Source organism: Marmota monax, unplaced genomic scaffold, assembly GCF_021218885.2.
Source record: "Marmota monax isolate L192 unplaced genomic scaffold, Marmota_monax_Labrador192_F-V1.1 WCK01_AAM20220418_F8-fsc00048, whole genome shotgun sequence".
Lineage (NCBI taxonomy): Eukaryota > Metazoa > Chordata > Mammalia > Rodentia > Sciuridae > Marmota > Marmota monax.
The window spans coordinates 9,215,450-9,240,593 of NW_026694895.1; positions in this window are offsets into that span (position 1 = coordinate 9,215,450).

A 25,144-nucleotide genomic window follows, 5' to 3' on the forward strand; every position below is an offset into this window, starting at 1 on the left:
AGACAGACGAAAGTAATTAAAGGCATAAAAGTAGGAAAAGAAGAACTTAAATTATCACTATTTGCAGATGACATGATTCTATACCTAGCAGACCCAAAAGGGTCTACAAAGAAACTATTAGAGCTAATAAATGAATTCTATACCTAGAATTCTATAACTAGCAGACCCAAAAGGGTCTACAAAGAAACTATTAGAGCTAATAAATGAATTCAGCAAAGTGGCAGGATATAAAATCAACACGCATAAATCAAAGGCATTCCTGTATATCAGCGACAAATCCTCTGAAATGGAAATGAGGACAACCACTCCATTCACAATATCTTCAAAAAAAAAAATAAAATACTTGGGAATCAACCTAACAAAAGAGGTGAAAGACTTATACAATGAAAACTACAGAACCCTAAAGAGAGAAATAGAAGAAGATCTTAGAAGATGGAAAAATATACCCTGTTCATGGATAGGCAGAACTAACATCATCAAAATGGCGATATTACCAAAAGTTCTCTGTAGGTTTAATTCAATGCCAATCAAAATCCCAACGGCATTTCTTGTAGAAATAGAGAAAGCAATCATGAAATTCATATGGAAAAATAAAAGACCCAGAATAGCAAAAACAATGCTAAGCAGGAAGTGTGAATCAGGCGGTATAGCGATACCAGACTTCAAACTATACTACAGAGCAATAGTAACAAAAACAGCATGGTACTGGTACCAAAACAGGCGGGTGGACCAATGGTACAGAATAGAGGACACAGAAACCGATCCACAAAACTACAACTATCTTATATTTGATAAAGGGGCTAAAAGCATGCAATGGAGAAAGGATAGCATCTTCAACAAATGGTGCTGGGAAAACTGGAAATCCATATGCAACAAAATGAAACTGAATCCCTTTCTCTCGCCATGCACAAAAGTTAACTCAAAATGGATCAAGGAGCTTGATATCAAATCAGAGACACGGCATCTGATAGAAGAAAAAGTTGGCTACGATCTACATACTGTGGGGTCGGGCTCCAAATTCCTCAATAGGACACCCATAGCACAAAAGTTAATAACTAGAATCAACAAATGGGACTTACTCAAACTAAAAAGTTTTTTCTCAGCAAAAGAAACAATAAGAGAGGTAAATAGGGAGCCTACATCCTGGGAACAAATCTTTACTCCTCACACTTCAGATAGAGCCCTAATATCCAGAGTATACAAAGAACTCAAAAAATTAGACAATAAGAGAACAAATAACCCAATCAACAAATGGGCCAAGGACCTGAACAGACACTTCTCAGAGGAGGACATACAATCAATCAACAAGTACATGAAAAAATGCTCACCATCTCTAGCAGTCAGAGAAATGCAAATCAAAACCACCCTAAGATACCATCTCACTCCAGTAAGATTGGCAGCCATTATGAAGACAAACAACAAGTGCTGGCAAGGATGTGGGGAAAAGGGTACACTTGTACATTGCTGGTGGGACTGCAAATTGCTGCAGCCAATTTGGAAAGCAGTATGGAGATTTCTTGGAAAGCTGGGAATGGAACCACCATTTGACCCAGCTATTCCCCTTCTCGGTCTATTCCCTAAAGACCTAAAAAGAGCATGCTACAGGGACACTGCTACATTGATGTTCATAGCAGCACAATTCACAATAGCAAGACTGTGGAACCAACCTAGATGCCCTTCTTTAGACGAATGGATAAAAAAAATGTGGCATTTATACACAATGGAGTATTACTCTGCATTAAAAAATGACAAAATCATAGAATTTGCAGGGAAATGGATGGCATTAGAGCAGATTATGCTAAGTGAAGCTAGACAATCCCTAAAAAACAAATGCCAAATGTCTTCTTTGATATAAGGAGAGTAACTAAGAACAGAGTAGGGACGAAGAGCATGAGAAGAAGATTAACATTAAACAGGGATGAGAGAGAAGGGAAATTGCATGGAAATGGAAGGAGACCCTCAGGGTTATACAAAATTACATACAAGAGGAAGTGAGGGGAAAGGGAAAAAATACAAGGGGGAGAAATGAATTACAGTAGAGGGGGTAGAGAGAGAAGAGGGGAGGGGAGGGGAGGGGGGATAGTAGAGGATAGGAAAGGCAGCAGAATACAACAGACACTAGTATGGCAATATGTAAATCAATAGATGTATAACTGATGTGATTCTGCAATCTGTATACAGGGTAAAAATGGGAGTTCATAACCCACTTGAATCAAAGTGTGAAATATGATATGTCAAGAACTATGCAATGTTTTGAACAACCAACAATAAAAATTAAAAAAAAAAAGAGGCCAGTCACAAAGGTCAGACATTATCTGGTTCCAGTTATAGGAAATGTCCAGAGTAGCCAAAACCAGGGAGATAGATTTGTGGTTGACAGGGACTGGAGAGTGGGTGTGGAGTGTTTTGGGGGACAATGGAAATGTTTTGGAATTAGATAATGGTGATGGCGGTATAAAATTGTGAATATACTAAAACCACTGAACTGTACATTTTAACATCATGACTTTTAAAGGAACCCAGTGACTTATAATTTTCTCATAAAAATGAAAACAAGGTACATTGCCAATAAATATGGGAATATATGGCCTTGAGCATGCAGATTAAAAAAATAATGAAGATTAATTTTTCCATCATTAGATTAGCAAAGATTTAAAAACTTATATCATATCAGGTTGTAGAGAAATTTTACGTCTTGATTGGGTAAGAGTAATCTGGTATGACATGTTCATAACCTTTGAATAAATAACCTAACCTCCAAGAGTTTATCCTGTGTTTATTTCGTGCATCTACATAAAAGCAAATGTTTAAAATGGGTGGCTGTAGCGCTGTGTTCAGAACTAAAAGACTGAAAGCAATTTAACTGTATCGTCACACAATGGAAAGCCAGCTACTTCAAAAACAAGCAAAGATGCCCACAATGTAAGTGTTTAAAAAGGTTATTACAATCACACATAAATGAAATACCTATAATGAATAAGCTCATGTGCACATATATAAATTTTATAGCTATTATATTTATGACATACTTTTTAAGTACTTTAAAGGTAACATGTTAGAGAAGAAAAATAAAGTTCCTGAGAATTCACCTTCTAGGTTATCCTGGAATATATTTTTCAAGTATTGCTTTATTTGTGTTTATCATGGATGAACTTTTTAGAAGATGTTCTCTCCTATAATTACAAAGATTTTATGTCTTTTTTTGCACCTAAAGAGGAAGAGCTGAGACTGCACAAGTCAGAGACTTCTGCTGGTGGAGCCTAACCCTGGAAGGTGGCCCATGGCTGTGCCTGTGAGGAATGATGGATGGCTACACCTCCTGGATTACTGGTGGCTTCATGGCAAACACAGAACTGCACAAGTCATCTCACTCTCCTGGGGGCCTGTATTCTGTGCTCATCAACCTCAGGTTCCTATCTCATTCACTACTGTATCCCTGGGAACTAGCCATGCAACCCTCACAATCGCAGTTTTCAACTCAGCTGAACTGCAGTTAGAGAGGGAATGGAGCATGTGTCTACATGCATGGGGTGGGGGTGGGGGTGGGGGGAGGTTAGGGAGGAAGATGTTGAAAATGGGGGTGAGCATGAATTCTTTTAATAGGATCTCAAATTGATCCTTCCCTGCCTCTCTCCTCCCACCTTTAAAATCTAGATAAGATCCTGATCTGATCACACACATGGGCTACACGTATTGAAATATCACACTGTATCCCATAGAAAAGTACCATTATTATGTGTCAATTAAAAAATCTAGGCAGGGAAGCAAGACCAGGAGCCCAGAGGAAAATGACAAGGGAGAAATGGACAATGGGAAATGATGAAGGCCAAGTTTCACATAATGCCTGTTTCCCAGATCCCATGATCCTTGAATCCAAAATGAAGAGACCGAGGCTGTCCTCCATTAGCAGAAAATACCAGAGACTCCATATTTTGTCTTCCAATCACAGAGAACTGTTGTTCTGTTTTGTTTTTAGAGGCATTCATGGTCTGGTCTACTTTAATATTAAGCTGAATTACACCAGGAGGTTAATATTTGAAACTGTCACACTTTTCAAATACCTCAGCTGGTGGCAAACATGGCTGTATTGCAAATGGTCCAAAGCCTCTTCGGAACTGCCAAACTTGAGGTTTGGGGCTGGGGCCTGCAGTTGCTTTAAATTCCCTGTTTGCTCTGAATTCTGCTCAGTTCAAATGAAATTTTTGCATCACACATCAAGAGAGACAGGGAGCCATCTGAAACTTGCTGAAACACCTGGTGCTAGGCAGGTTGAGGCAGGCGATCCTGTCATGCTGCCCTTGACAGGTTTGTGATAGGATCTTTTTTTGTCTTCATGTTATTTACTGGCAAATTCCAAGTAATGTCAGCATAGATGAATACAAACCGGCCACTGGGACTGGATACCACCATACCCCAGAACATAGACTTCAATTGACCTCCAGTGGTCTTTCAAACTGGAGATGACATGACCCATGGTGGGGGGGGGAGTTGGAAGAGCAATTCAGAGGGTCACAACAGCTTTGAAAAATAAAACAAAATGAAATGAAAAGAAAACAAAAAACACCAGAGTTTGTTGTTTATAGAGCAGGTAAGAACTATTGTAAGAAATTTTAGTTTTAATTGCAGATGGGGTATATGTGTGCGGGTATGTTCTAGGTTTAATACAAAATCAAATGCCTTTCTTACGCTCACGGTCAAGAAGAGTCTGAAAGCCACTGACCTAGAGCTAAGGTTGGCAAACTCAGTCCACAGGCCAAATTCAACTCAATGCCTGTTGTCTATATGGCCTGCAAGCAAAGAGTGGCTTTTACATTTTTAAATGTTTGAAAAATTTCAAAAGAAGAACATTTCATGATGTGAAAATTATGTGATCTTCAAATTTTAGTGTCTACAAAACATTCCTGGAATGTAGCTACACCCATTTGTCTATATGTTGTCTGCAGCTGCTTTGGCAGAGTTGAGTGTAGTAGTTAAAACAGATCTAAAATGTTTACTTGTCTTTACGGAAAAAGTTTACCAACTCCTGATCTAGAAGATTCATTTTTATGATGCTTTTTTTTTTGGTGGGGGGTGCACTGGGGATTGAACTCAGGGGCACTTGACCACTGAGCCACATTCCCAGCCCTATTTTATTTAGAGACAGGGTCTCACTGAGTTGCTTAGCACCTCACTTTTGCTGAGGCTGGCTTTGAACTCAAGATTTTCCTGCCTCAGCCTCCCAAGCTGCTGGGATTACAGGTGTGCAATACATTTTTGTGAAGAAAAGGGAAATGATCTGACAGAAGATTGGACTATGAAATTTGGGGGTGTCGTGGATACTACTGTTGCTCCCCACATCCCTGTGGTCCCCTGTTCTATTCTGTGTGTTGTTGCCCTCGCATGTGTCTCCCGTGGCCCCTGGAGCTCTCCCTGGAGTTGCCCCTGCAGGGCCATAAGTGCCAGGAATTTAAGCTACTGCAGGCAGGTCCTCCGTCAGGACCCAGGGGTATGTGGACTGGTTTTCTTACCTCAAATCAGGAGGACAAATTTCTGAAGCATAACTTCTACTCCAAAGGTCCTTCCTCTAGTCTTTGTCCAAATTACACCCATCTGTGATTTCCCTCCTGTGATGTCAGGTGTCCTCCAAAAACTCCCGTATGAGTCAGTGCAAGAAGCTTTGGAGGAGAATGATTGGGTTGTAAGAGTCTTAACCCAATCAGTGATTTAATCCCTGATAGGAATTACCTGAGTGGTAACTAGAAGCAGGTGGGATGTGGCTGGAGGAAGTGGGCCACTAGGGGGATGACTATGGGGTATATATTTTGTATCTGGAAAGTGAAGTCTTTCTGCTTTTGCATCATCATGTGAGCTGCCACACTCTTCTACCATAATGTTTTGCCTCACCTCCAGCCCCAAGGAATGGAGCCAGCCTTCTATGGACTAAGACCTCTGAAACCATGAGCCTTCATATTAACTTTCCTCCCCTAATCATTTCTCCTCTGAACCTTCTTGCACTGTCTCACACATGACCTTTTGGGGGACACTTCGCATCCAAACCCCAACAGGAAGGAAATCACAGATGGGTGTGATTTGTTCTGGTAAGGTCCTTTAGAGCCAGCAGCAAAAAAGTTGACTAAAACACCTTCCTTCTGGGTCCTGCTTTCCTCATTTCCCTTTTGGGTTTCTCAGAGCACTTTCTTAACACTTGGGTAGCACAAGAATCCTGGTCTCAGGGTCTTCTTCTGGGAACCCAGCCTAAGAAAGAGGAAACAGAGGGAGACATTAATAAAAGGCAACTCTTTGACAAAACTCTGGCTCAGTGGGTGCTACTTACCACATCTGGCTGAATACAGGCTCTGTAGTTATCTCATTTAAGATACATTTGTGATGCACTGTAATTTCAAAGAGTTAAGAGAATTGGATTCTAGTTTCAACGAATCTACTGGACAAGTAATAATCACTATGAGTCTCCTTTTCTCTTCATTTGAGAAAATTAAACTAGCAAAATTTTAAGGTCTCTTCTATCTTGTGTAGTGGGTGTTTTAAGGCATCTGTGGATGCTGACAAAGCCAGATCAGATCATCTTGCTATAAATCTGGCTGGGTTCCAGAATTTGGACTTAGGAACATCACCCATGCAGAAAACGTGGTTTATCTGTTGTCCTGGTGGCCCAGTGTCCACTAACTGCAAGACCAGATATCTGTACCAATCAGCAACACTAAGAGATTTGGCTTTCTTAATATGGAGCATATGGTTTTAGGCTTTAAAACTCCGAACTCTCTCCCACCCCTAATCCTAAAAGCACTGAGCTTTCTGTTTGGCATCCAATCTTTGGTCTGTTGTTCTTTTCTGTCTTGGTAATGCTCCAGGGTTGGTGTTCATGCACTGATTGTATAAGATCAAAGCATGGTCCTGGGAGTCAAGATCATCTCAAGGTAACCAGTAGAGGCTCTAATCAGCACAGAAGGGGACAGAAAACCCTAGAAAGGAGGTGGGAGGAGTGGGGGATATTGGAAAGGTAGGATATTGGAAGATGGTGCCATTTTGTTTTTATCTTGCTTATTATGAAAACTTTAAGACACATAAAAGGATATAAAGCATTTCTTTAACCAGGTCTAAGTACCTCTAGGGTATTTTACACAAAATTATTTTTAATTTTATCTGTTCATAGGGATAGCCCTCTAGATGATTGGATAAGGAAAACTCCATCATCCAAATTCTAAAAGGTGACCACATCTAACTCAATGCTAGGTCACATCTGTGTCACTCTCATTTTCACTTGCATTTATAATCTTTGAGCTTCAAGAGATAAACTGACAGCATTTAAAAAATTCTTTTCCATAACAAAATTAGCTGTATTGTTTAATTTTAAGTTTATGTAAATAATCACAATCATTTCAAATGTTTCAGATAATACACAAAAGGACAAGGAAAATGTAAAAATCACTCAAAATCCTTCCACTCATGCCATAATCATTTTGACCATTCTTTGATTTTTAACCTTGAAAGAGTCACAAAAGCAAGTCTGACAGCCACAAAGTTGGCAGGTCCCAATGTCAAAATGATACTAGCACCCTTAGGTTGAATACTTTTTCTAGTTATCATGACAAAACTTCTTGCTGGCTGTGATAATTTGCAGTTGAATGGTAATTTCATATACAAAGACTTAAAATTCTTAAAATTATTTAATAAATTGATAATTCAAGGTGACATCCTGAACATTAACATAATTAAAATGAGTAATGTACTAGTTTAATTAATGAGGGATAATGAGAAAAGACCAGAAGCTGACAACATGAAGATGATGCATTTGGGCCATCTGAAGGCCACAGGACATAGTGCTGGGAGGAGTTTAAACATTGCATTTATAGACAAAATAGAATCATTTTCCTTCCAAACTTTGTGAACTTTATGTTGAAATTATGCCTTTTCTTAACAAGCAGATTCATATATTATTTCCTGTTTCCCAAAATATTTAATGCTTATAAAAAAACCCCATCAAACATGAACCTTAATTTTAAGGAAACAAAACCAATTTAGAGTTTTCAGGTGCCTTATCATTAAAATTGGTCCACAGTTTTAGTTTAAGGTGGTCTGATTATCTCAAATGCCAAACATAGACTTGAAGTTTTGGCAATTTTACAATACTATAGCAATATGAAGTATTTTCAAGGTCAAAAGCAAAAAAATTAATATGCCTATGTACCTGAGGTGATACCTTTTTGCAATTTTAACTCCATCAGAGATCTCATTTTTGCACATCATGGCTCAAAATTCCTAGATTTTTAGAAACTTTTAATTTATAAATTAAATTGTTTTTGGATTTATGTTTCTTTTGTATATGTACATTTTTAGTTGTAGATGGACGCAATACCTTTTTTTATTTTATTTATCAATGTTTATGTGGTGCTGAGGATTGAACCCAGTGCCTCACATGTGCTAGGCAAGCACTCTACCACTGAGCCATAACTCCAGCCCTGGAGTTATATTTCCATTAGTGCTAAAAGCAGAAAGGGCACACTGATTTCTAAAACTTATACCTACATAAGTAAAATTTAGGATAAAAAATTTTAAGACCATAATGAGTAACTAAGGAACTATTTCCCTTTACAGGATCCATATAGTACTTAAACTTGAGAAATTCTAGTGTAAAGCTAAAAGTGTCCCTTGCTTCTGTGTAGGCTTTTAGGATATGTTTTTTATATCAATGAGACCATCCCACATACACACTCTGGGATTTGAATTTCATGATGTGTCAGAGACCTCCATCTCTTTAATGGCTCTTGAGTATTCTGCTATATGAGTAGTTAGCCAGTCTCCATTGGTGGTTATTTTTGTTTTTTCCAGTTTTTATATCTCATAAGGGGCTTTGCAATGAACATCCTCATTCCTTTTATAAACCTGTGTAGGATAATTTTACAGACATGGAACAGCTAAAAGAGAATATATATATATATATATATATATATATATATATATATATATATTTATAAATTTTGATAGATATTTCCCAATATCTTTCTAAAAAGACCATACCAAATTCCTATCCTATCCAGAGTGTGGGAGTTTGTCACCTTCTCACCAACACAAAGTAGGATAGCAGTTTCAAATCTTTGAAAATCTGATGGTTGAGAGGATTAGTGTCTAAACAGAGTAAATGCTATTATTTTGTTTCCTGTGGATATAGATAATGGTGTAGTTGTTGAAATACAAAATCATTTTAAAGTGTTATTGAATTATTTGATCTATTTATGGTTATGCATTTTATCAATCAATAGTTATACAGAAGTTTATGTTTTTGTTTCTTTCAAAAAAGGTGTGCTCACATTTTAAAATGTTTGGAAGCCCGAAATTACTGGGGAGCTCTTTTTTGCATGAGAATTCCACTTGATGTGATACCTCCCAGAGAAAAAATGACAGAGCCTGGTGTAGAGATGTGTAGAGATGCTTGTGTGTAATGCTAGCAGCTGCGGAGGCTGGAAGCAGGTGGATCTCAAGTTCAAAGCCAGCCTCAACAACTTAACGAGGCCTTAAGCTACTTAGCAACACCCTGTCTCAACATAAAAAATAAAAAGGGCTGGGAGTGGGCAGGGGATGTGGCTCAAGCTGTAGCGCGCTCATCTGGCATGTGTGCGACCTGGGTTCAATCCTCAGCACCACATACAAACAAAGATGTTGTGTCCGCCAAAAACTATTAAAAAATTCTCTCTTTCTCTCTTAAAAAAAAGGGGGGGGGGCTGGGGGTGTCGCTCAGTGGTTAAGGTCCCCTGGGTTCAATCCCTGAACCAAAACAAAAACAAAATGGCAGAGCAGAGCAGGTCCTGGGCCAGAGGCAGCTCTGGTAGCTGCCCCAGTCGTCTGTCCTGGCTCAAATGCCATCCTAGTCATTATCCCTGGATTCAATAAGTCCCTAAGAAAAGACTGAGTCCCTCTCTGAGAGTTTTTACCTAAATAAGAAATAAAAGTATCTTTTCTTTTTTTGATTCCAAGTTGCAGTCTTAATTTTCACTATCGTAGAATCAGATGGGTATTAGCTTAAGCCAACCAACAAAAATGCAGCCCAGCCCATTCACCCAGCTGATGGAAAAAGCTCCGTGGTGCCACGACGATGGAAGATCTTGGCCGCAGGCTGTGTCCAGTCCATCCTGTGTGCCCAGGGCCTGACAGAAGGTAGCATCCTTATATGCACCGCACAGCTGTGCATATGCTTTCTTTTGCCCTGTAGAGAAACCCTTTTAGGAATGAATTCTATGAGTGCTTCTGATTAGACTTCCACCAGAATTAGTGACAAAATATTTTAGGAGTACAAATCCTTTCTGAAAACACAACGACTGACTTAAAAATGCTGCTTATATTACCAATTCTATTAGTCATCTTCATCTAGAGAAGAAAGCTTTCATTGTCATTAGTACCTTTGTTACTAAGCCAGTCAATCACATCAAACTCCATAATACCGCCATAATGCCAAAGAACTAGAAAAACTCCACAATTTAGGAGACAAAAATCCAACCATGGCCACTCAGAGTGTCTCTCTGGAGAATTATTAGCTGATCCCTCTTATTATTAACTCCCTCTAGAAATTTTTAAAAATTGAGGTAAAATTCACATACTGTAAATCACCCTTTTGAGTGTCCAATTCAGTGGTTTTTAATATATTCACAAGACTGCACAACTATGACCAATATCTAATTCCAGAATGTTTTCACTACCCCCAAAGGGAGCTCCTGGCCCTCAGCTTCTTGGGAAACACTAATCTCCTTCATTCCCTGCTACTTGTCTCTAGTTAAGAGTGCCTTTAGCTTTGGGAAAGCACTGGCTGCTAGCATCCTGGACCTAGAGAGAGTTCTAAGATGCTCTTCTCTCTCTGCCACCATCAGTAAACACAAATGACCAAGCACAGAAACCCCAAGCAAGTTTCAGTAGGACAAATATTCATATGTATGACATGGCTGTGGTAGGATTAACCAATGAGCACCTGGATTATGCCCTTCACTGAGTACAATATTGTTATGGGTGGCTGAAGATTGTATTCTTTTATAGAGATAAAATAGCAAGGCAATTACTTTCAGAGTTAAAAGCATCTGCCATCATAGAGTTTAAGGTGGGCCTTAAATTCATTAGCATAATGCAAAACTCAACTCGCTGTCCTTTTACTAACAACCAGCATTTAATTTCAAAATGGAACAAGATGGTTCAGGAGAAGGTTGCATAGAGGAGGCGTGAAAAGAAAAGTAACCCCAACATCCAGGAGTTGACCTGAACTCACAGCTAGGTCTTGTTCTCCTGCTGGACACAATTTCACAGAACACTAACATCAGGTCAGACCACTTGCTCTCTGTTCCTGATGGATCAAGACAAAGACCAGACGACTCACCTGTGAACATGGACCAAAACATGAACATTGTCCAAACCACAAAAATGACCAAACATCCCTTGTCCTGGTTGACCGCAGTGAATGCTGTTTGCTTTCCAATCCCAGCATTAGCTCACCTTTGTTTCTTTCTCCTTCTAGATAAGAGATACCAAACCACAGAATTGCCTTTGCTTTATGACAGCATCTAATAATCCAGAGTGCAGCCCCACTTCTTCGAACCCTCCTCAAAATCATGCAGCATAAACCCAAATCCCACCCTCAGTCTCTCATTGCACTAAGTAACAGACCCAACTCACCTACAGATAGTGATCTGGTGATCTCTGGTGGGAAGATCTTAGAGGGGAAAAGGTTGTCCTCTACAAGGGTGTTATCAGGGAAAGTCTTCTGCCTGAAACTATTCCACCCACCTACCTGCCATAGGTAGTACCTGAAGTTCCATCAGGAGAATATTATTCCTTTAGATCAACACTTTATCACCTATTGAAGTAGAACTGCCCTGAGAGAAGAAATTACTCTTTAACCACTTTTAATTATAGATGTCTGATTTTGGTTAACCCACTTTCATATTTCATTTATTTCTTAGATTCCCTCATATAGTAGCACTTCAAAAATTAAGACACATCCTGTGATCCATGGTACCTTAAGTTCTTTGAAACATGCTGATGTTTCAGTTTCATCAACTATGAGTTCTAGAACTAAAATCTAATTCTAGATCTGGAAACCTCAGTTATCTGTAAACAGTTCTTGCAATTTTTGCTATATGTATGTGCTATGATAATGATATTAACATATTTGTTCTTTTAACAATTAATTTTTAAAAAATATTTATTTTTTAGTTGTAGTTGGACACAATACCTTTGTTTTATTTATTGATTTTTATGTGGTGCTGAGGATCGAAGCCAGAGCCTCATACATGCGAGGCGAGTGCCAGAGCCTCACACATGCCAGGCGAGCACTCTACTGCTGAGCCACAACTCCAGCCTTTAACAATTTACTTTTAAAATTTAAGATAATGCATTTTTATACATTAGAATACAATGGAAGTATATACACTGATACATTTTTAAAAACAAAAATAGATCCTCAATTATTTATGTGGATTTTAATAAATCTATGAAATCCTGGGCCATGTATACCTAATTATATCTTTCCCTCATATATAAGCTATGTTTTATGTATTAAAATATATATAGAAATATAAAAACTATAAAATGCTTGTGTACATTTTACCTAAAATCATCTCACTTAGCCCCAGGTGTAGCTATGCCGTACTTGGACAACATGGAACTAGCTGATCCCTAGGTGTCTTCTTAGCTCCTGTGTTTGGTGTTTCCATGATTCTAAATCATCAGAAGCACAAAATCTGTTCCCCAGAGTTTAAAGTCTGAGAGTCAAAGCTGCTGTGGACAAATAGATGTACATATAAATGTACGTATATGTATGTATATTTGTATATATACATAATATATTTATATGCAATACACAATATATACAATGTGTATATACAATACACATATAGGTATATATAATAAACATATGTATATATGTGTAAGTACACGTATATAAACAAAAGTAGATACTAACCATATACAGCTTTTAAGTGTGTATAATTAGAGTTACTGGAGCTTGAAGTTTAATTAGATTTATTATGGCAAAAAACATCAGGTTTCTTTATTCCTGGAAACATATGAGGGATTTCAGATACGATCTTTTCTTCAAAAATAAATATTTAAAAAATTTTGTTTGGGATTATGGAAAGTAGATTTGTTCTAAACAGTCTGGGAAAAACTCTTAGAAAAGAAAAGATTTTAGAGATTACACACTGTTTTCCCTTTATTACCACCAGTGGGAAGTCCTTTGAGCTCTTTCTACTTAAAATATGGATAGTGGACTTAAAATATGGAAGGACAGGCCTGGCTCTAATGGCAATTCTGATGAGTTGAAATCTTCATGTTTTCTGGTCCTAGGTGATTTATATGCATATTAAAGTTGGAGAAGCATTGGAAGCTGAACTTGGCCATGGCTTGTCTAAAACTAATCCTTCAGAGACCTCTCCCAGGGCACAGAGGTTCCTGATAGATTAAAAGCATTAGATTCTCATGTGTTTCCCTTCTACCGTCTTTGAAGGATACCACATTGCAGATAAAACTTAGGAAGTAAAATTTATTTTATTTAGAGGAAAAGAATAAATGTTGATTTAGATCCAAATCAAAACCCCAAACCATAATTTGTGGTCCTTCAGCTAAACAGAAGTTCTGAGGCTCAGAATAAGATAAAAATATACAGCACTAATTTTCTTGCTTCTTCCCACCAAATCTCAGTACTATCTTAAGTCCCAATGCTTGCCAACCTAGAAATATACCTGTCCCATGTAGTAAAATTGCAAGACTCTGAGTAAAAAGGGAAGTGCAAAAATCTACATAAAGTAACAACAGTGTGGGTGAATTTATTCACATGAAAAACAGTCCACTTTTATATTTCTATACGGAAATATTTTCCCTGGAAAGCATTGTCCAAAGGACTCTCTTGTAGACCTCCTTCCCTCCTTCCCTCCCTCCCTCTCTCCCTCCCTTCCTTCCTTCTGTCAATATTCAACAAACACATATTGAATGAATGAATGAATGAATGAATGAATGGAATCATTTTCCCTCATGGGGAAAGCCTTCTCCCCCTTCAGTCCTTGTGGAAACTCTGGATTCTTGTCAAGGGCTATGTGAGTTCCCATTTTCTGTCATTCTAACAACCAAATAAAATCCAAAGCATTTAAAAAATGTTTCCAATGACTAAGTAGAAGTTGGTTATTAAGAAGACCCAAATGAAATGAACCAATCAGAACACAAACTCACAGATAGACAAAAGAGCCAGTGGCTCCTCCTTAACATGGAGAATGTAAAAGAAAATTGCTATATCTTTAGTTATTCTTTTCTTAGTCCCAGGTTTCCATTCTGATCTGAAAACATTCCAGACTCCAGTGTGGCCAGCATTTCATTTCCGTGTCATATTTCATCAGCAGATTCAAAAACTTTTTTCCAACTATCCTTTCAGCATTGGCTGTCAAGGGTGATGAAACGTTATTGTTGGAACATTATTTCATGTAGTTATATATAATAAAGCACTTTGACAAATCTATATGAATAAGAGTAACATCATTTCTTTGAATGTAAAGGTCCCTCAGCATATGCATTTTGACAAGCACATTTCAAGCCCTAAATTAATGTGTTTTAGTTTTCTCCAGATACTTTCTAGCAAAGAGGAAGAATGGAAAGGAGCAGCCATACTTTCCATTCTGTGTCCCTATTCTGTGCTAGGAATATGCTATGTGCTTGCTAAGAATTAAAGGCAGATAAGACTGTTAAAATATATTAGAGATAAGTCTTCTGCATGTGTTTAGGACTCCAAGAGCAAGTAAGAGCTCTAAGGACATCGAAGAGCCCTGTACAGTGGAATCTAATGACTGAACCTCATTTCCAGAGATTTTGAATCAATTGGTTGAAGTGGGGCTGAAACAACAGGGTTTTTGAAAAGCTGCCTCAGTGATCTGTCCATGGGCCAAAGTTAAGAACTTCTGCTTTGAAACATATATTTATAGGAAGTATTGTATTAGAATCATTATTGTATTAGAATCATTCATATGTAAGTGAGAGGTGTGAAGTTATCAAGAGCTCAGTGTAATAACAGATTACATCTTTTCTGATGTTTCTTGAGAACACGGACCTTATATTTTCAGAACCTGTCTGAGTGTGCAATCAATAAACATGTGCCGAAGACCTCAGTAATGACAATAGGAAGCTTCTCAAAGTCGTACCCACATTGCCTGGCCCATCTCAAACACTTAACCCATATTTATTTAATGGATAAAAAGCTTCAAATAATGAATGAAGGAATGATGAGGTGGTGCCATGGTACCACATTACTTCCTAGAAACAAGGAAGACATAGAATCCCCACCAGCTCCACTGTTCCTGTTGCCATGGTTACAGTGAGTCATTTACTAGCCTTTCCCTCAGCAGCAAATGACCAGCATGGGGTCTTTGCCACACCTAAGAGCCCTGAGTCCACCTCCATGGGCATCCCTGCTTCCTGGGTTCCTCATTGCCAGGGTCATGTAACTGGGGGATCAGCAGGGAGTGCCTCCAGTGGGGGAATCAGATATGACATCCACATTATGGGAAAAGAAAGGGTTCCATGGACTTAAGCAGGGTTCCAGGGACTGAATTCTACTATGCAAGTAACATTCCTTTCTTTTCTTAGAGTCAGACAGTTGCTCTTTAAAAATTCTACCCTCTTTGATACTATAGTGGGACTGAACTCTAGGCATTGAATGAAATTCTTATCATGGAAGAATATTATACATATGTGCATGTGTCTGTAAATCTAAGTCATATTTAAATGTTGCATTCTGTGGAAGAGTTCCTTTAAACAATTTGTGATGCCAGAATCTATGTAGCATATCTCGAGGTGGTGGCATATGCAATAAAGGGTATATATTACATCATGTTCTTATCACAGTAATATCCCACTAAATATCATCTTTTATTGGAGATTTGGATATATTAGAAATGGAGTTGTTTCATAAAGCCTGGAATACTACAAAACACATGTTCTGACTTGATTAGTCTCTGATGGATGATAATCTCTTCCTCCATTATCAGCATGATAAAGAAATCTAAACTATCTGACTTGACTCTAGGTTCCTGTGGGTAAGACTCTCTGCAGGATATTCTAGGAGGTTGCCCCCTGCTGTAGCCCCAATCATTGTGAATGTAATTAGAGCTTCCAGGTGTCTCACCTGGAAGGAGTCTAAAGTCAAATGGAATTGTTCACTATTTCTTAAGGGATTATGCAAAGAGCAAACTCAGTACATACAAGGGACCCACCAAATTTGGGATCCTGGGATACCCACAGATCTGTTTTACAATACCACTTGGATATCAGACACTGGCAGGAAGAGGTTTCACTTCTGTATAATGGCATATTTGGAGGAGAAGGATTTTATAAATGAATTAACCCCCTCCTCACTTGGTACATCTCTCACTAATGCTCTTTACCTTGTGATCTTAATTATATTTTGAAAGTGCACCTGATTTCCAAAATGGGGAGATAGGTAATAGAGATACACCTTATTTCTTTGCTCCTTCCTTTTGTAATTTTGCAATAGCCTTTCTCTTGCTGGTTCAGCATCCCCAAAACATTCAACCATTTGCCACGCATGGTGGCACAAACCTGTAATTCCAGATACTCAGGAGGCTGAGGCAGGAGGATCTCAAACTTGAGCCCATCCTGGGCAACTTAGTGAGTGAGACACTGTCTCAAAATTAAAATTTTTTTAAAACGACTCGGGGTATAGCTCAGTGACAGAGTTCTTAACTAGCATGCACAAGGCCCTGGATTCAATCACTGACAAAATAAAATAACAACAATAACAAAAAAACTTTCAATCTTTTATTTACCAAACCAGTTTTCTCTTCCTATTATTATTCAACAGCTAGAGAATAAATTTTTAACGTTTTTTTTGTTGTTGTTGTTTGGTGGTGGTTGTTGTTGTTTTTGCTTCTGGAGATTGAACCCAGGGTCTTTTGCGTGCAAGGCAAGCACTCTGCCAACTGAGCTATATCCCCAGCCCCTAGAGAATAAATTTTAAAAAATTTTTTTAATTGTAAATGGACACAATATCTTTATTTTATTTATTTATTTTTCATGTGGTGCTGAGGATTGAACCCAGTGCCTCCCATGTGCTAGGCAAGTGTTCTACCACTGAGCTATAACTGCAGCCTTAGAGAATAATTTGGATGAAGAAAGTTATGTGAGGTGCTAACTACTTTGCCTTCATGTTCCTGAAATAAAACTTTCCTGGGACTTTGTTTATAAAAGATTAATACATCATCTGTAGTTTGGTGTATTTTTTCTTTCACTTTCCACAATATCTCAGTTTATTTACTGAAAGAAGAAAATTGCTATCACTTAGGGGAAAATGTTGGAGAATTAGAGCTGGACATGGAGGAAGGTAAGAGTTTGCTAGGGCTGCTGTAACAAAGTAACATGAACTGGTGGCTTCAACAACAGAAATGTGTCCTCTCGCTGTTCTGGAGGTGAGAAGTCCAAGAGCAAGAGGCTGACAAGGTTGGTTCCTCCTCAGTCCTCTGAGGAAGAGCCTGTTCCTTGCTTCTCCCCTGGCTTCTGGTGGTAGGGTGGCAGTCTTTGGTATTCCTTGGCTTGTAGAAGCTTCACCCTGATCCTTTCTCTTAGCATGACATTCTTCTGCGTGTGTGCTGTTTCCAAATTTCCTTTTTCTACATGAACAAGAGTGATTTTGAATTGCAACCTACCCTAAAGACCTTATTTCAACTTGTTTACCTCTGTAAAGACCCTACCCCTCCTCCCCCACCAAAAGATTACATTCTGAGGTTCTGAGGGTTAGGACTTCAAATTTGGGGAAACATGACTTTTTTTTTTTCTGTGAAGTCCATGCTGACTGAGCTATGTCTTGCTTTCTCAACAGCTGGATGGACTAGACAATCTTCAGTTCCTCCCAGATTCATTCTGCCCTTCCCCCTCCCCCAACCCCATGGTGCTGGGGGTTGAACCCAGATGGTTGCACATGTTAGGTGAGAACTGCACCACTAAGCTACCTCCCCAGCCCTCCTTCTGCCTTTTGACCACATGACATTGGTGTTACTTGGTCTCATTATTCAACAAAGGAAATAGCCATTGCTGAAGAATGAAAAGAGTGACTTGGCTTCACAGCACGTGCCCACCATTCCTATGGGAAAACTCAGCTCCCTAATACTCTGTCTCTCTGTCTTTGTTCCCATCTCTCCTCATCTTTCCCCACTCTCTAGTCCCCAGGCTTTCTCCCAAGCTGTCACTCCCTCTGACATGTTCTCCTGACCCTCCTTAGAAGCTTACCTGATACTTTGCAGAAAGCCAAAGAAGCCATTGGTCTAGGTCTTTTTCTCTGACAGTGGGCTGAGGAGCCCCTGCTGCGAGCTCTTTGTCCCTCTCAGCAGCCTCCCCTAAGGAAGATGACCTCTGACCGCAGGGAGGGAGTTGTAGGCTGGTCAAGAGTGAAGAGGTCAATGGGGCAAGCTGGAAATGCCTCACCTGCAGAGTGTGGGGATGTGGGAATGGGGAGGAAAATAAGTGACAGAGTCAACGTAGCCATCCAGAAAACTGCTTAAAGTTCTGGTTTTTCTCAGACCCACTCCCATGTTTCTGGTTGGCTTCCTGGCTACAGAGAACACACCCATTTCTCAGGCTGGGAGGAACAAAGCTGCGGAGCTGAGTGGTGGTGTAGGTGGTTCTTTTGATGATGTGTCCTTTTGATGTGTGTGTGTTTCAAATCTCTAGTGTTTTTCTCACAACTAAACTGTTTATAATCATGTGTTCTCCTGATGCTCTGATATCAACAAAGATAAAAGGTAATTTCGCCTCAGGGAAACTTTATAAGCTAACTAACTTAATAGAGATTGGTGGAAGTTTACCAAAAGCCCCACTCAAAATATCTCAATGACTTCCCCAAAGCATCATTATAAGGGAAATCAGAGAAACTAAGACAAGATCTAAGTGGGAAATCATGTGGGTTTTTTTTTTTTTGTTTGAGGAGGTTCTGGTGAAGGGTACAACTTAATGGGTGTAGCCTAAGGGCATCTATTTTGGAGTAAAAGCATCTCTTACTAACTATGTGATATGGCTTCTCTGAACCCCAACAATTTCCCAATTCATCACAGAGGGAAAACAATTCCTGCTCAGAGTGGATATTAAATAAGATGTTTTTGACCCTGCAGGTCATTTGGAGGCAAGTTGTCCTGCCTATTTCATTAGACATATCTCAATATCGTCCTGATACTAAGACAAGAAAGGAACAGGCAGCAAAGAGACAACCAAGCTGACGAAAGTAAACCACTGTAGTGGGAGCATCTGTCTTCAGGCAAGACTTCCCTGTGAGGTGCCTCTTACGTGGCTGCACTGGACTGGCCAAAGCGAGGCAGGATATCATGCATGCTCTCCACCCAAGGATGCCCTGCCCTTCTGCTCTCCAATCCAGGCCCACTCTCTCCTGTGTGTGTTTCTGTGCACACAACACATCCAGCTGCACACACCTCTTCACAACATGATAAGGAGTCTTTACTATTTTTGTGGCATGGGAGTTGAGGAACAAAGGAAACTTTCTATGATGACCACAGCTTTCTCTGATGACCATTTCTCTCCTATGATGTCCTCTTCTTGTGGCTGCTATAACCATTCCAGCTATTTTCTCATCCCCTCAAATGAATGGAGGGCAAGACACAAGTATTTTCTCTTACATGCACTGAAGTTCTACAATGCTGAGCAGATAATAGACGTTCAAAAAATACTTTTTTCTTTTTTAAAAGTTTATTTATTTTTATTTGTTCTTTTTAGATTAAAAGAAACACTTTATTGACTAGATTTCTACTCTGGCTCTGCTAGCCTAAATTGTATTAGATCAACTCTCTGTTGACAACAACTAGAACAGTTGGGTTAAAGAAGATCTATGTGTTTGAAGTCATTGAGATCCCCAAAGGGCAACCCTGCAGGAATAAGGAAGAACCAGAAATAGTTCTGTCCTCAGGAAGACGGAAACCCAACTTCAGAGAAGCTCAGTCCAAGGTTGGATTACTGCAAATAGCCCAAGTCAAACTGCCCTCTGGAAGCAAAAGTCAACCAACTCTAGAGGGAGAGAGCATCCAGAACATTATATAATATTTCATATCATTATTCAGTGGTATTTACTTTACATGTGTCTCCCACCCTAACCCTCAAATTCTCCTGTGAGACATGGAAAAGGCACAGATGATCAGAAAACTTGGCCTCTAGGTTTGTTTCCTGACTTACAGAGCTAGTTTCCCCAGCTTTGAGATTCTCGGTTTCTGGGTGTGGCTCTAGACTCCGCCTCACCCCAGCTGTGCTGTCTGCTGGTTTGAATCACTTCCTGGTCACCTGTTGGTGAGGAAGGGATTCCTGCTCTATGGTCATGGGTACGGTTGAAGCAAGGACATATAGCACTGGGCATATGCACACATGGTCACTCTGCGTCCTTGGCCATTGGCTGGCATTCATGGTGGCAGCAGCAGCAGTACCCTAGCCAGGGTTCTGTGGACTTTCCCCTTCTTTCAAGGATTCTCATAGAGCCTGGAGCCAGAGGGGCCCTTGTTTTGCTCTTTTGCACTGGTTTTGATTCTTCCTGTCATGGCTCCTTTGAGAGGGCTCCTATAAACAACCAGAGAAAGAGCTAAGACCTGCCAGGGATGAAAATTAAAGTGCTTCTTCCACCCTGTTCCCAAATGTCTCCTCAGAGACACTGAGGAAGATTTCCAGGCAGGACCTGGCTTACCATCTTTCTTTTAAAGATGGTCAGTGTCAACAGAGAGTTATGGAGAGTGGATGGGGGACAGGTTAGAGAGACCATGAGTGAATCATGATATTCCCTTACAGTTCTTACTCCTAGCACAAGGTAAAAATTCACTATGTACATTTTGGCCAGATTTTCTTCAGTCCCAAATGCAAAAATTTTCCATGTTTTAACGTCAGAATTGGAGAGGGGGACACGAGCAAGAATAATAATGAGAATGACAAAAATGCAAAAGAAGGACAGCAGCGGTTTCTTCCTCATCGCACAGGTCGCACAGGGAAAGGACAGGGAACAGACCCATCTCTCAGGCAGGTTCAAAGGCACTGGGCTGCCAGCATCCTGTCCCCTCCCCCAACCAGTGCCTTCTCCACACTCACCCTCAGGCAGAGGGAAGCAGTGGCAGGGGATTGCCACTTGGTTCCTATTATAATCTCTCCCCTCCCTCCCTCTCTTGCCTTCTTCTTCAGCCCAGTGTCTCCCAGGCAGAAAGTAGGGCTTTGCAGGCACCAAGTGGGGCGAGGAAGAGGTGGCTGGAGGCATTTCCTTTGGCTTGTCCCTGACTGCCCATTATAGAGGCAGGTCTGACTCATAGGATGGAAGTTGTCAGTGTCACCTGAAAACCGTCAGGTCACTAAAAGCTAGGTTTACCATGAGCTACGATGACATGGTGGCCCGCTTGGCTGCAGTTGCCCACTAAACAGACTCTTTTCCAATCTTCCCGCCTGCTGTCAAGGACTGAGCTACCCTGCATGCTCGTCCTCTGGCAGGTGAAACATGCAGGAGCAGGCACAAGCGGAGTGCAGCCCTGCTCTGTCTCTGGTCCCTTCCATTCCTCCTGGGGGCTCTCTACCCACCCCACCCCACTCCACTGGCCTCATTCTCTGAGTGCTGGGTATTTTCAGAAGGTCCCAGAACCTTCTTGGATCAAGCCTGCCCCGTGTAAGGTGCAAAACTTCTTCACTTTGTGGCACCAAGTGAGCCAGGACATAGTGAAGCAGAGAATCCCACCCAGGCTGCGCGCAGAGTGACATGCAGTCAAGGCCACCAACCTCTTTACACTGCTGCTGTCACTAGTTCGCTCCCGGATCTGAACAATAATGGCCCTAGAGGAGACAATTTTTATGAGAGTTGAGAGAGCTCTTATTTCCCTTTTGTTTAGAAATGGTTTTAATTAATGAGAACAGCCTGTGGTCAGACGAATACGCCCAAGCTCAGGCCTGGGAGCCTTTTGGTTCAGCAGGAGGAGGACACAGGTATATTTTTCCTAATCATTTTGCTATTCATTTACGTCATTTGCTAGGTCCTTCCATCAGGAGCTTCCACCACCCGCAGGTCCAGCAATCTCCTTGGGCCTATGGCGGGGGCCATCTGGCCAGAAGAAGTCAAACGCCACCCCTGCTGGGGTGGGAAGAGCTGAAGGTTATGGCTCTGTGATTAGGCTGTTTCTAGAAAAATATCTCCCCTCAGACAAACTTCTGTGCATTGTTAGGCTTTTGGGGTAGAAAGACTGTTGAGAAGGTAGAGTTCAAAATACTACCTTTGAGATATGGCACTTATAATAATAAAAAAGTGTATAGAAACAGCATTCTATACTGGAAGAAACAATTCTTTTCTTTCCTTACTCCCTCTATTGTCTTAAAATCATTTTCCCCCTTTTGAAGGAGAGGTAATCAGGAAACCCCACAGAGTGGACGAGTGAGCTGAAGAGTGAAATGCAACCCATGAAACTGTTGTAGGACTCCCCAGTGGGAATGGAATATGGCAGTGTGGGCCCTGGAGTCACACAAGGGAGGTCAACTTCTGCCGCTGCTCCTTGCTGGCTGTGGGGTTTTGAATAAGTGACTTGACCTCTCCGTGTCATAGTTTCCTCTCTATAAAAGTGAAGAAGCAGAAGCTCCTGCCCTGCAGGCTCACTGTGAAGACTAAGTAAGATAAACCCCAGGAAGCGCCTGGCACAGTTCCTGGTGTGTGTGAAGTGCTCAGTAAACCTTAGCTTGTAGGACATTTTAGAACATTGGTTTTTGTCCTCCAGTGATGGGAATCTTTTCATTTTGCCCAGCAGTTATAAAAATAGAGAGAGAGAGAAAAGAGAGAGAGAGAGAGATGAGGCGGGAAGAGAAGAAGAAAAATTGGGGGTGGAAGAGAAGAAGAAAAATTGGGGGTGGAAGAGTGAAGGGAAGGAGAGAAATGGGAGGTGAATCCCGAGTGAATGGGGCCGTCACTCACATGCCTCCAAGCCTCTGTGTGCCAAGGGCCAAAGAAATGAATTCTATATTCTCAAATGATACATTTCCCAGGGCCTCACAGGAACCAAAGTGAGAACATCTGCAGGGTTTCTGAGAAAGACTGACCCTGTGGAGGAAACACACCCCAAAGGTTCACATGTCAACCCAGGAAATGAATGCACTGTCACCAGCTGGTGAGATGTGCCTGGCGAGGTAATCAGTCCACTCTCACAATGTCTGTGGTTATGTGTGCCCTGTGTGTTGTTATATGCTATGCAGACCTTTCCATTGACTGCAGAGATGATTTTCTCAGTACATCAATATTCCCAGAATGCTGGGGAAATGGACAAGGAGTGCTGTCATTCAATTGTATTCCATGCCATTGATTACTGGCATGCTTTGGTGGGGGTGCCACCAAGGGATAAAGAGGAGTTTCTGGGTAGACAAACAGGGAAGAGATGAACATACTACCTAGGGGAAGAATATCTCTAAATATCCACATATGAGGAGCAGCATGGTTAGTACAGAATGCATCGGCCATCGGGCATCACCTGAGCACAGAGCTAGGTCTCTGTCAACACATGTGTGTCTTGCCTTGATACTTGAACTTGATCTAAGTGTAAGAAATCACTGAATGCCTCTTCTGAACACAGTGGAGAATGGTATTGGGGACATCATAGTTACACAGTGAGAGAAATACTAGGGACTTACTGTAATTGTTCAAGTAGGCCAGGCAAAGGGCTGTGCTAAAGTAGAAGGAATCAAGTTATGGAGGTGATTCATCTTTTAGAAGCAACATCACTAGATGTTGGAGGACTTATCAATAGGAGAAGCGACAGCTCTCCTGTTTGTGGTTTGGGTAGAGTGGATGATGGTGATCCAAGAGATGCAGGTGATGCAGGTGGGGAGGATAACCTCCTTTTGGATGCAGGACACAGGTGAGGGCTGAGTGTAGAGGAGAAAGTGTGTATGTGTATGTGAGTGTGAGGAATGGAGTTGGCAGAAGGCTCCTTCCCAAGTTAACCAGAAGAGACATTTAGATGCCAGCAATGTACATGCTTTAATGCTGTTTTGCATTATCTTGGCCAGCCTCTCTTCTTTAGAATGGGAATATTTAAAGATGCCTCAAAAGCAGAACAACTAATATTTACTAAATGTTTCCTTTGTGACTTCATTGGGTGGATAAGTACTTTACCTATATTACCTCATTTGATCCTCAAAACAGTTTCATGAAATGAATATTATTACTTCTAGTTTATAGATTAGTAAATAGAGATTTAAAGTGATTGGGCTGGGGATGTGGCTCAAGCGGTAGCACGCTCGCCTGGCATGCGTGCAGCCCCGGGTTCAATCCTCAGCACCACATTCAAAGATGTTGTGTCCGCGGAAAACTAAAAAAAAAAAAAAAAAAGATATTTAAAAATTCTCTCTCTCTCTCTCTCTCTCTCTCTCAAATAAATAAATAAAGTGATTAAGTGCTAAAAGCCTCACCATTAATACACAGTAGAACTGATGCCACTCTATGGGAATAAATAAAAAAATTATTTCTTGTTCTTCATTTTTGTTTGTTTGTTTGTTTTTTGCAGTGCTGGGGATTGAACGCAGGGCCTCATTCATACTAGGCAAGAACTCTACCACTGAGCCATATTCCCAGTCCAGGGAACTAGGGAATAAAGAAAATTTCTGCAAAGGTGGAAGAAGTTTTCATTGTTCTATTTCTGGCTGGGAGAAAACAGGCTAAGAAATGTGGATGAACAAATGCCCTTTGGCAGTTTTATTATCACCTTGTATTTCTGATATGTTTATGCTTTCCAGACAGGGTTGTGTTCCTTATCTCAGATTTCTCTCAAATTATCCACATCAGGCAGCCAGGGCTGATGCTAGTGTATCAATCAATCAATGAACATTTGCTGGGCAGCACATTGAGCAAGTCGCTGTTCACAATGAACTTGTCCTCATGGCTTTGCACACTGGAGTTTGCAATCTAGTAAGAGTCCCTATGGTGGGCTATGGAACAACCTCAGGGGTTGCTGGCCAAGTGCTAAAGGAAGGTTTCATGGAAACCCCAGATCCTGGTATGTGTGGGGTAATGATTCTGAAAATGTGGAATGATTTTGCCCTCCAGGGGACATTGGTAATGTTTGGAGACATTTTTTTTTTTGGTTCTCACACACCCCCTCATAACCATGCCAAGAAG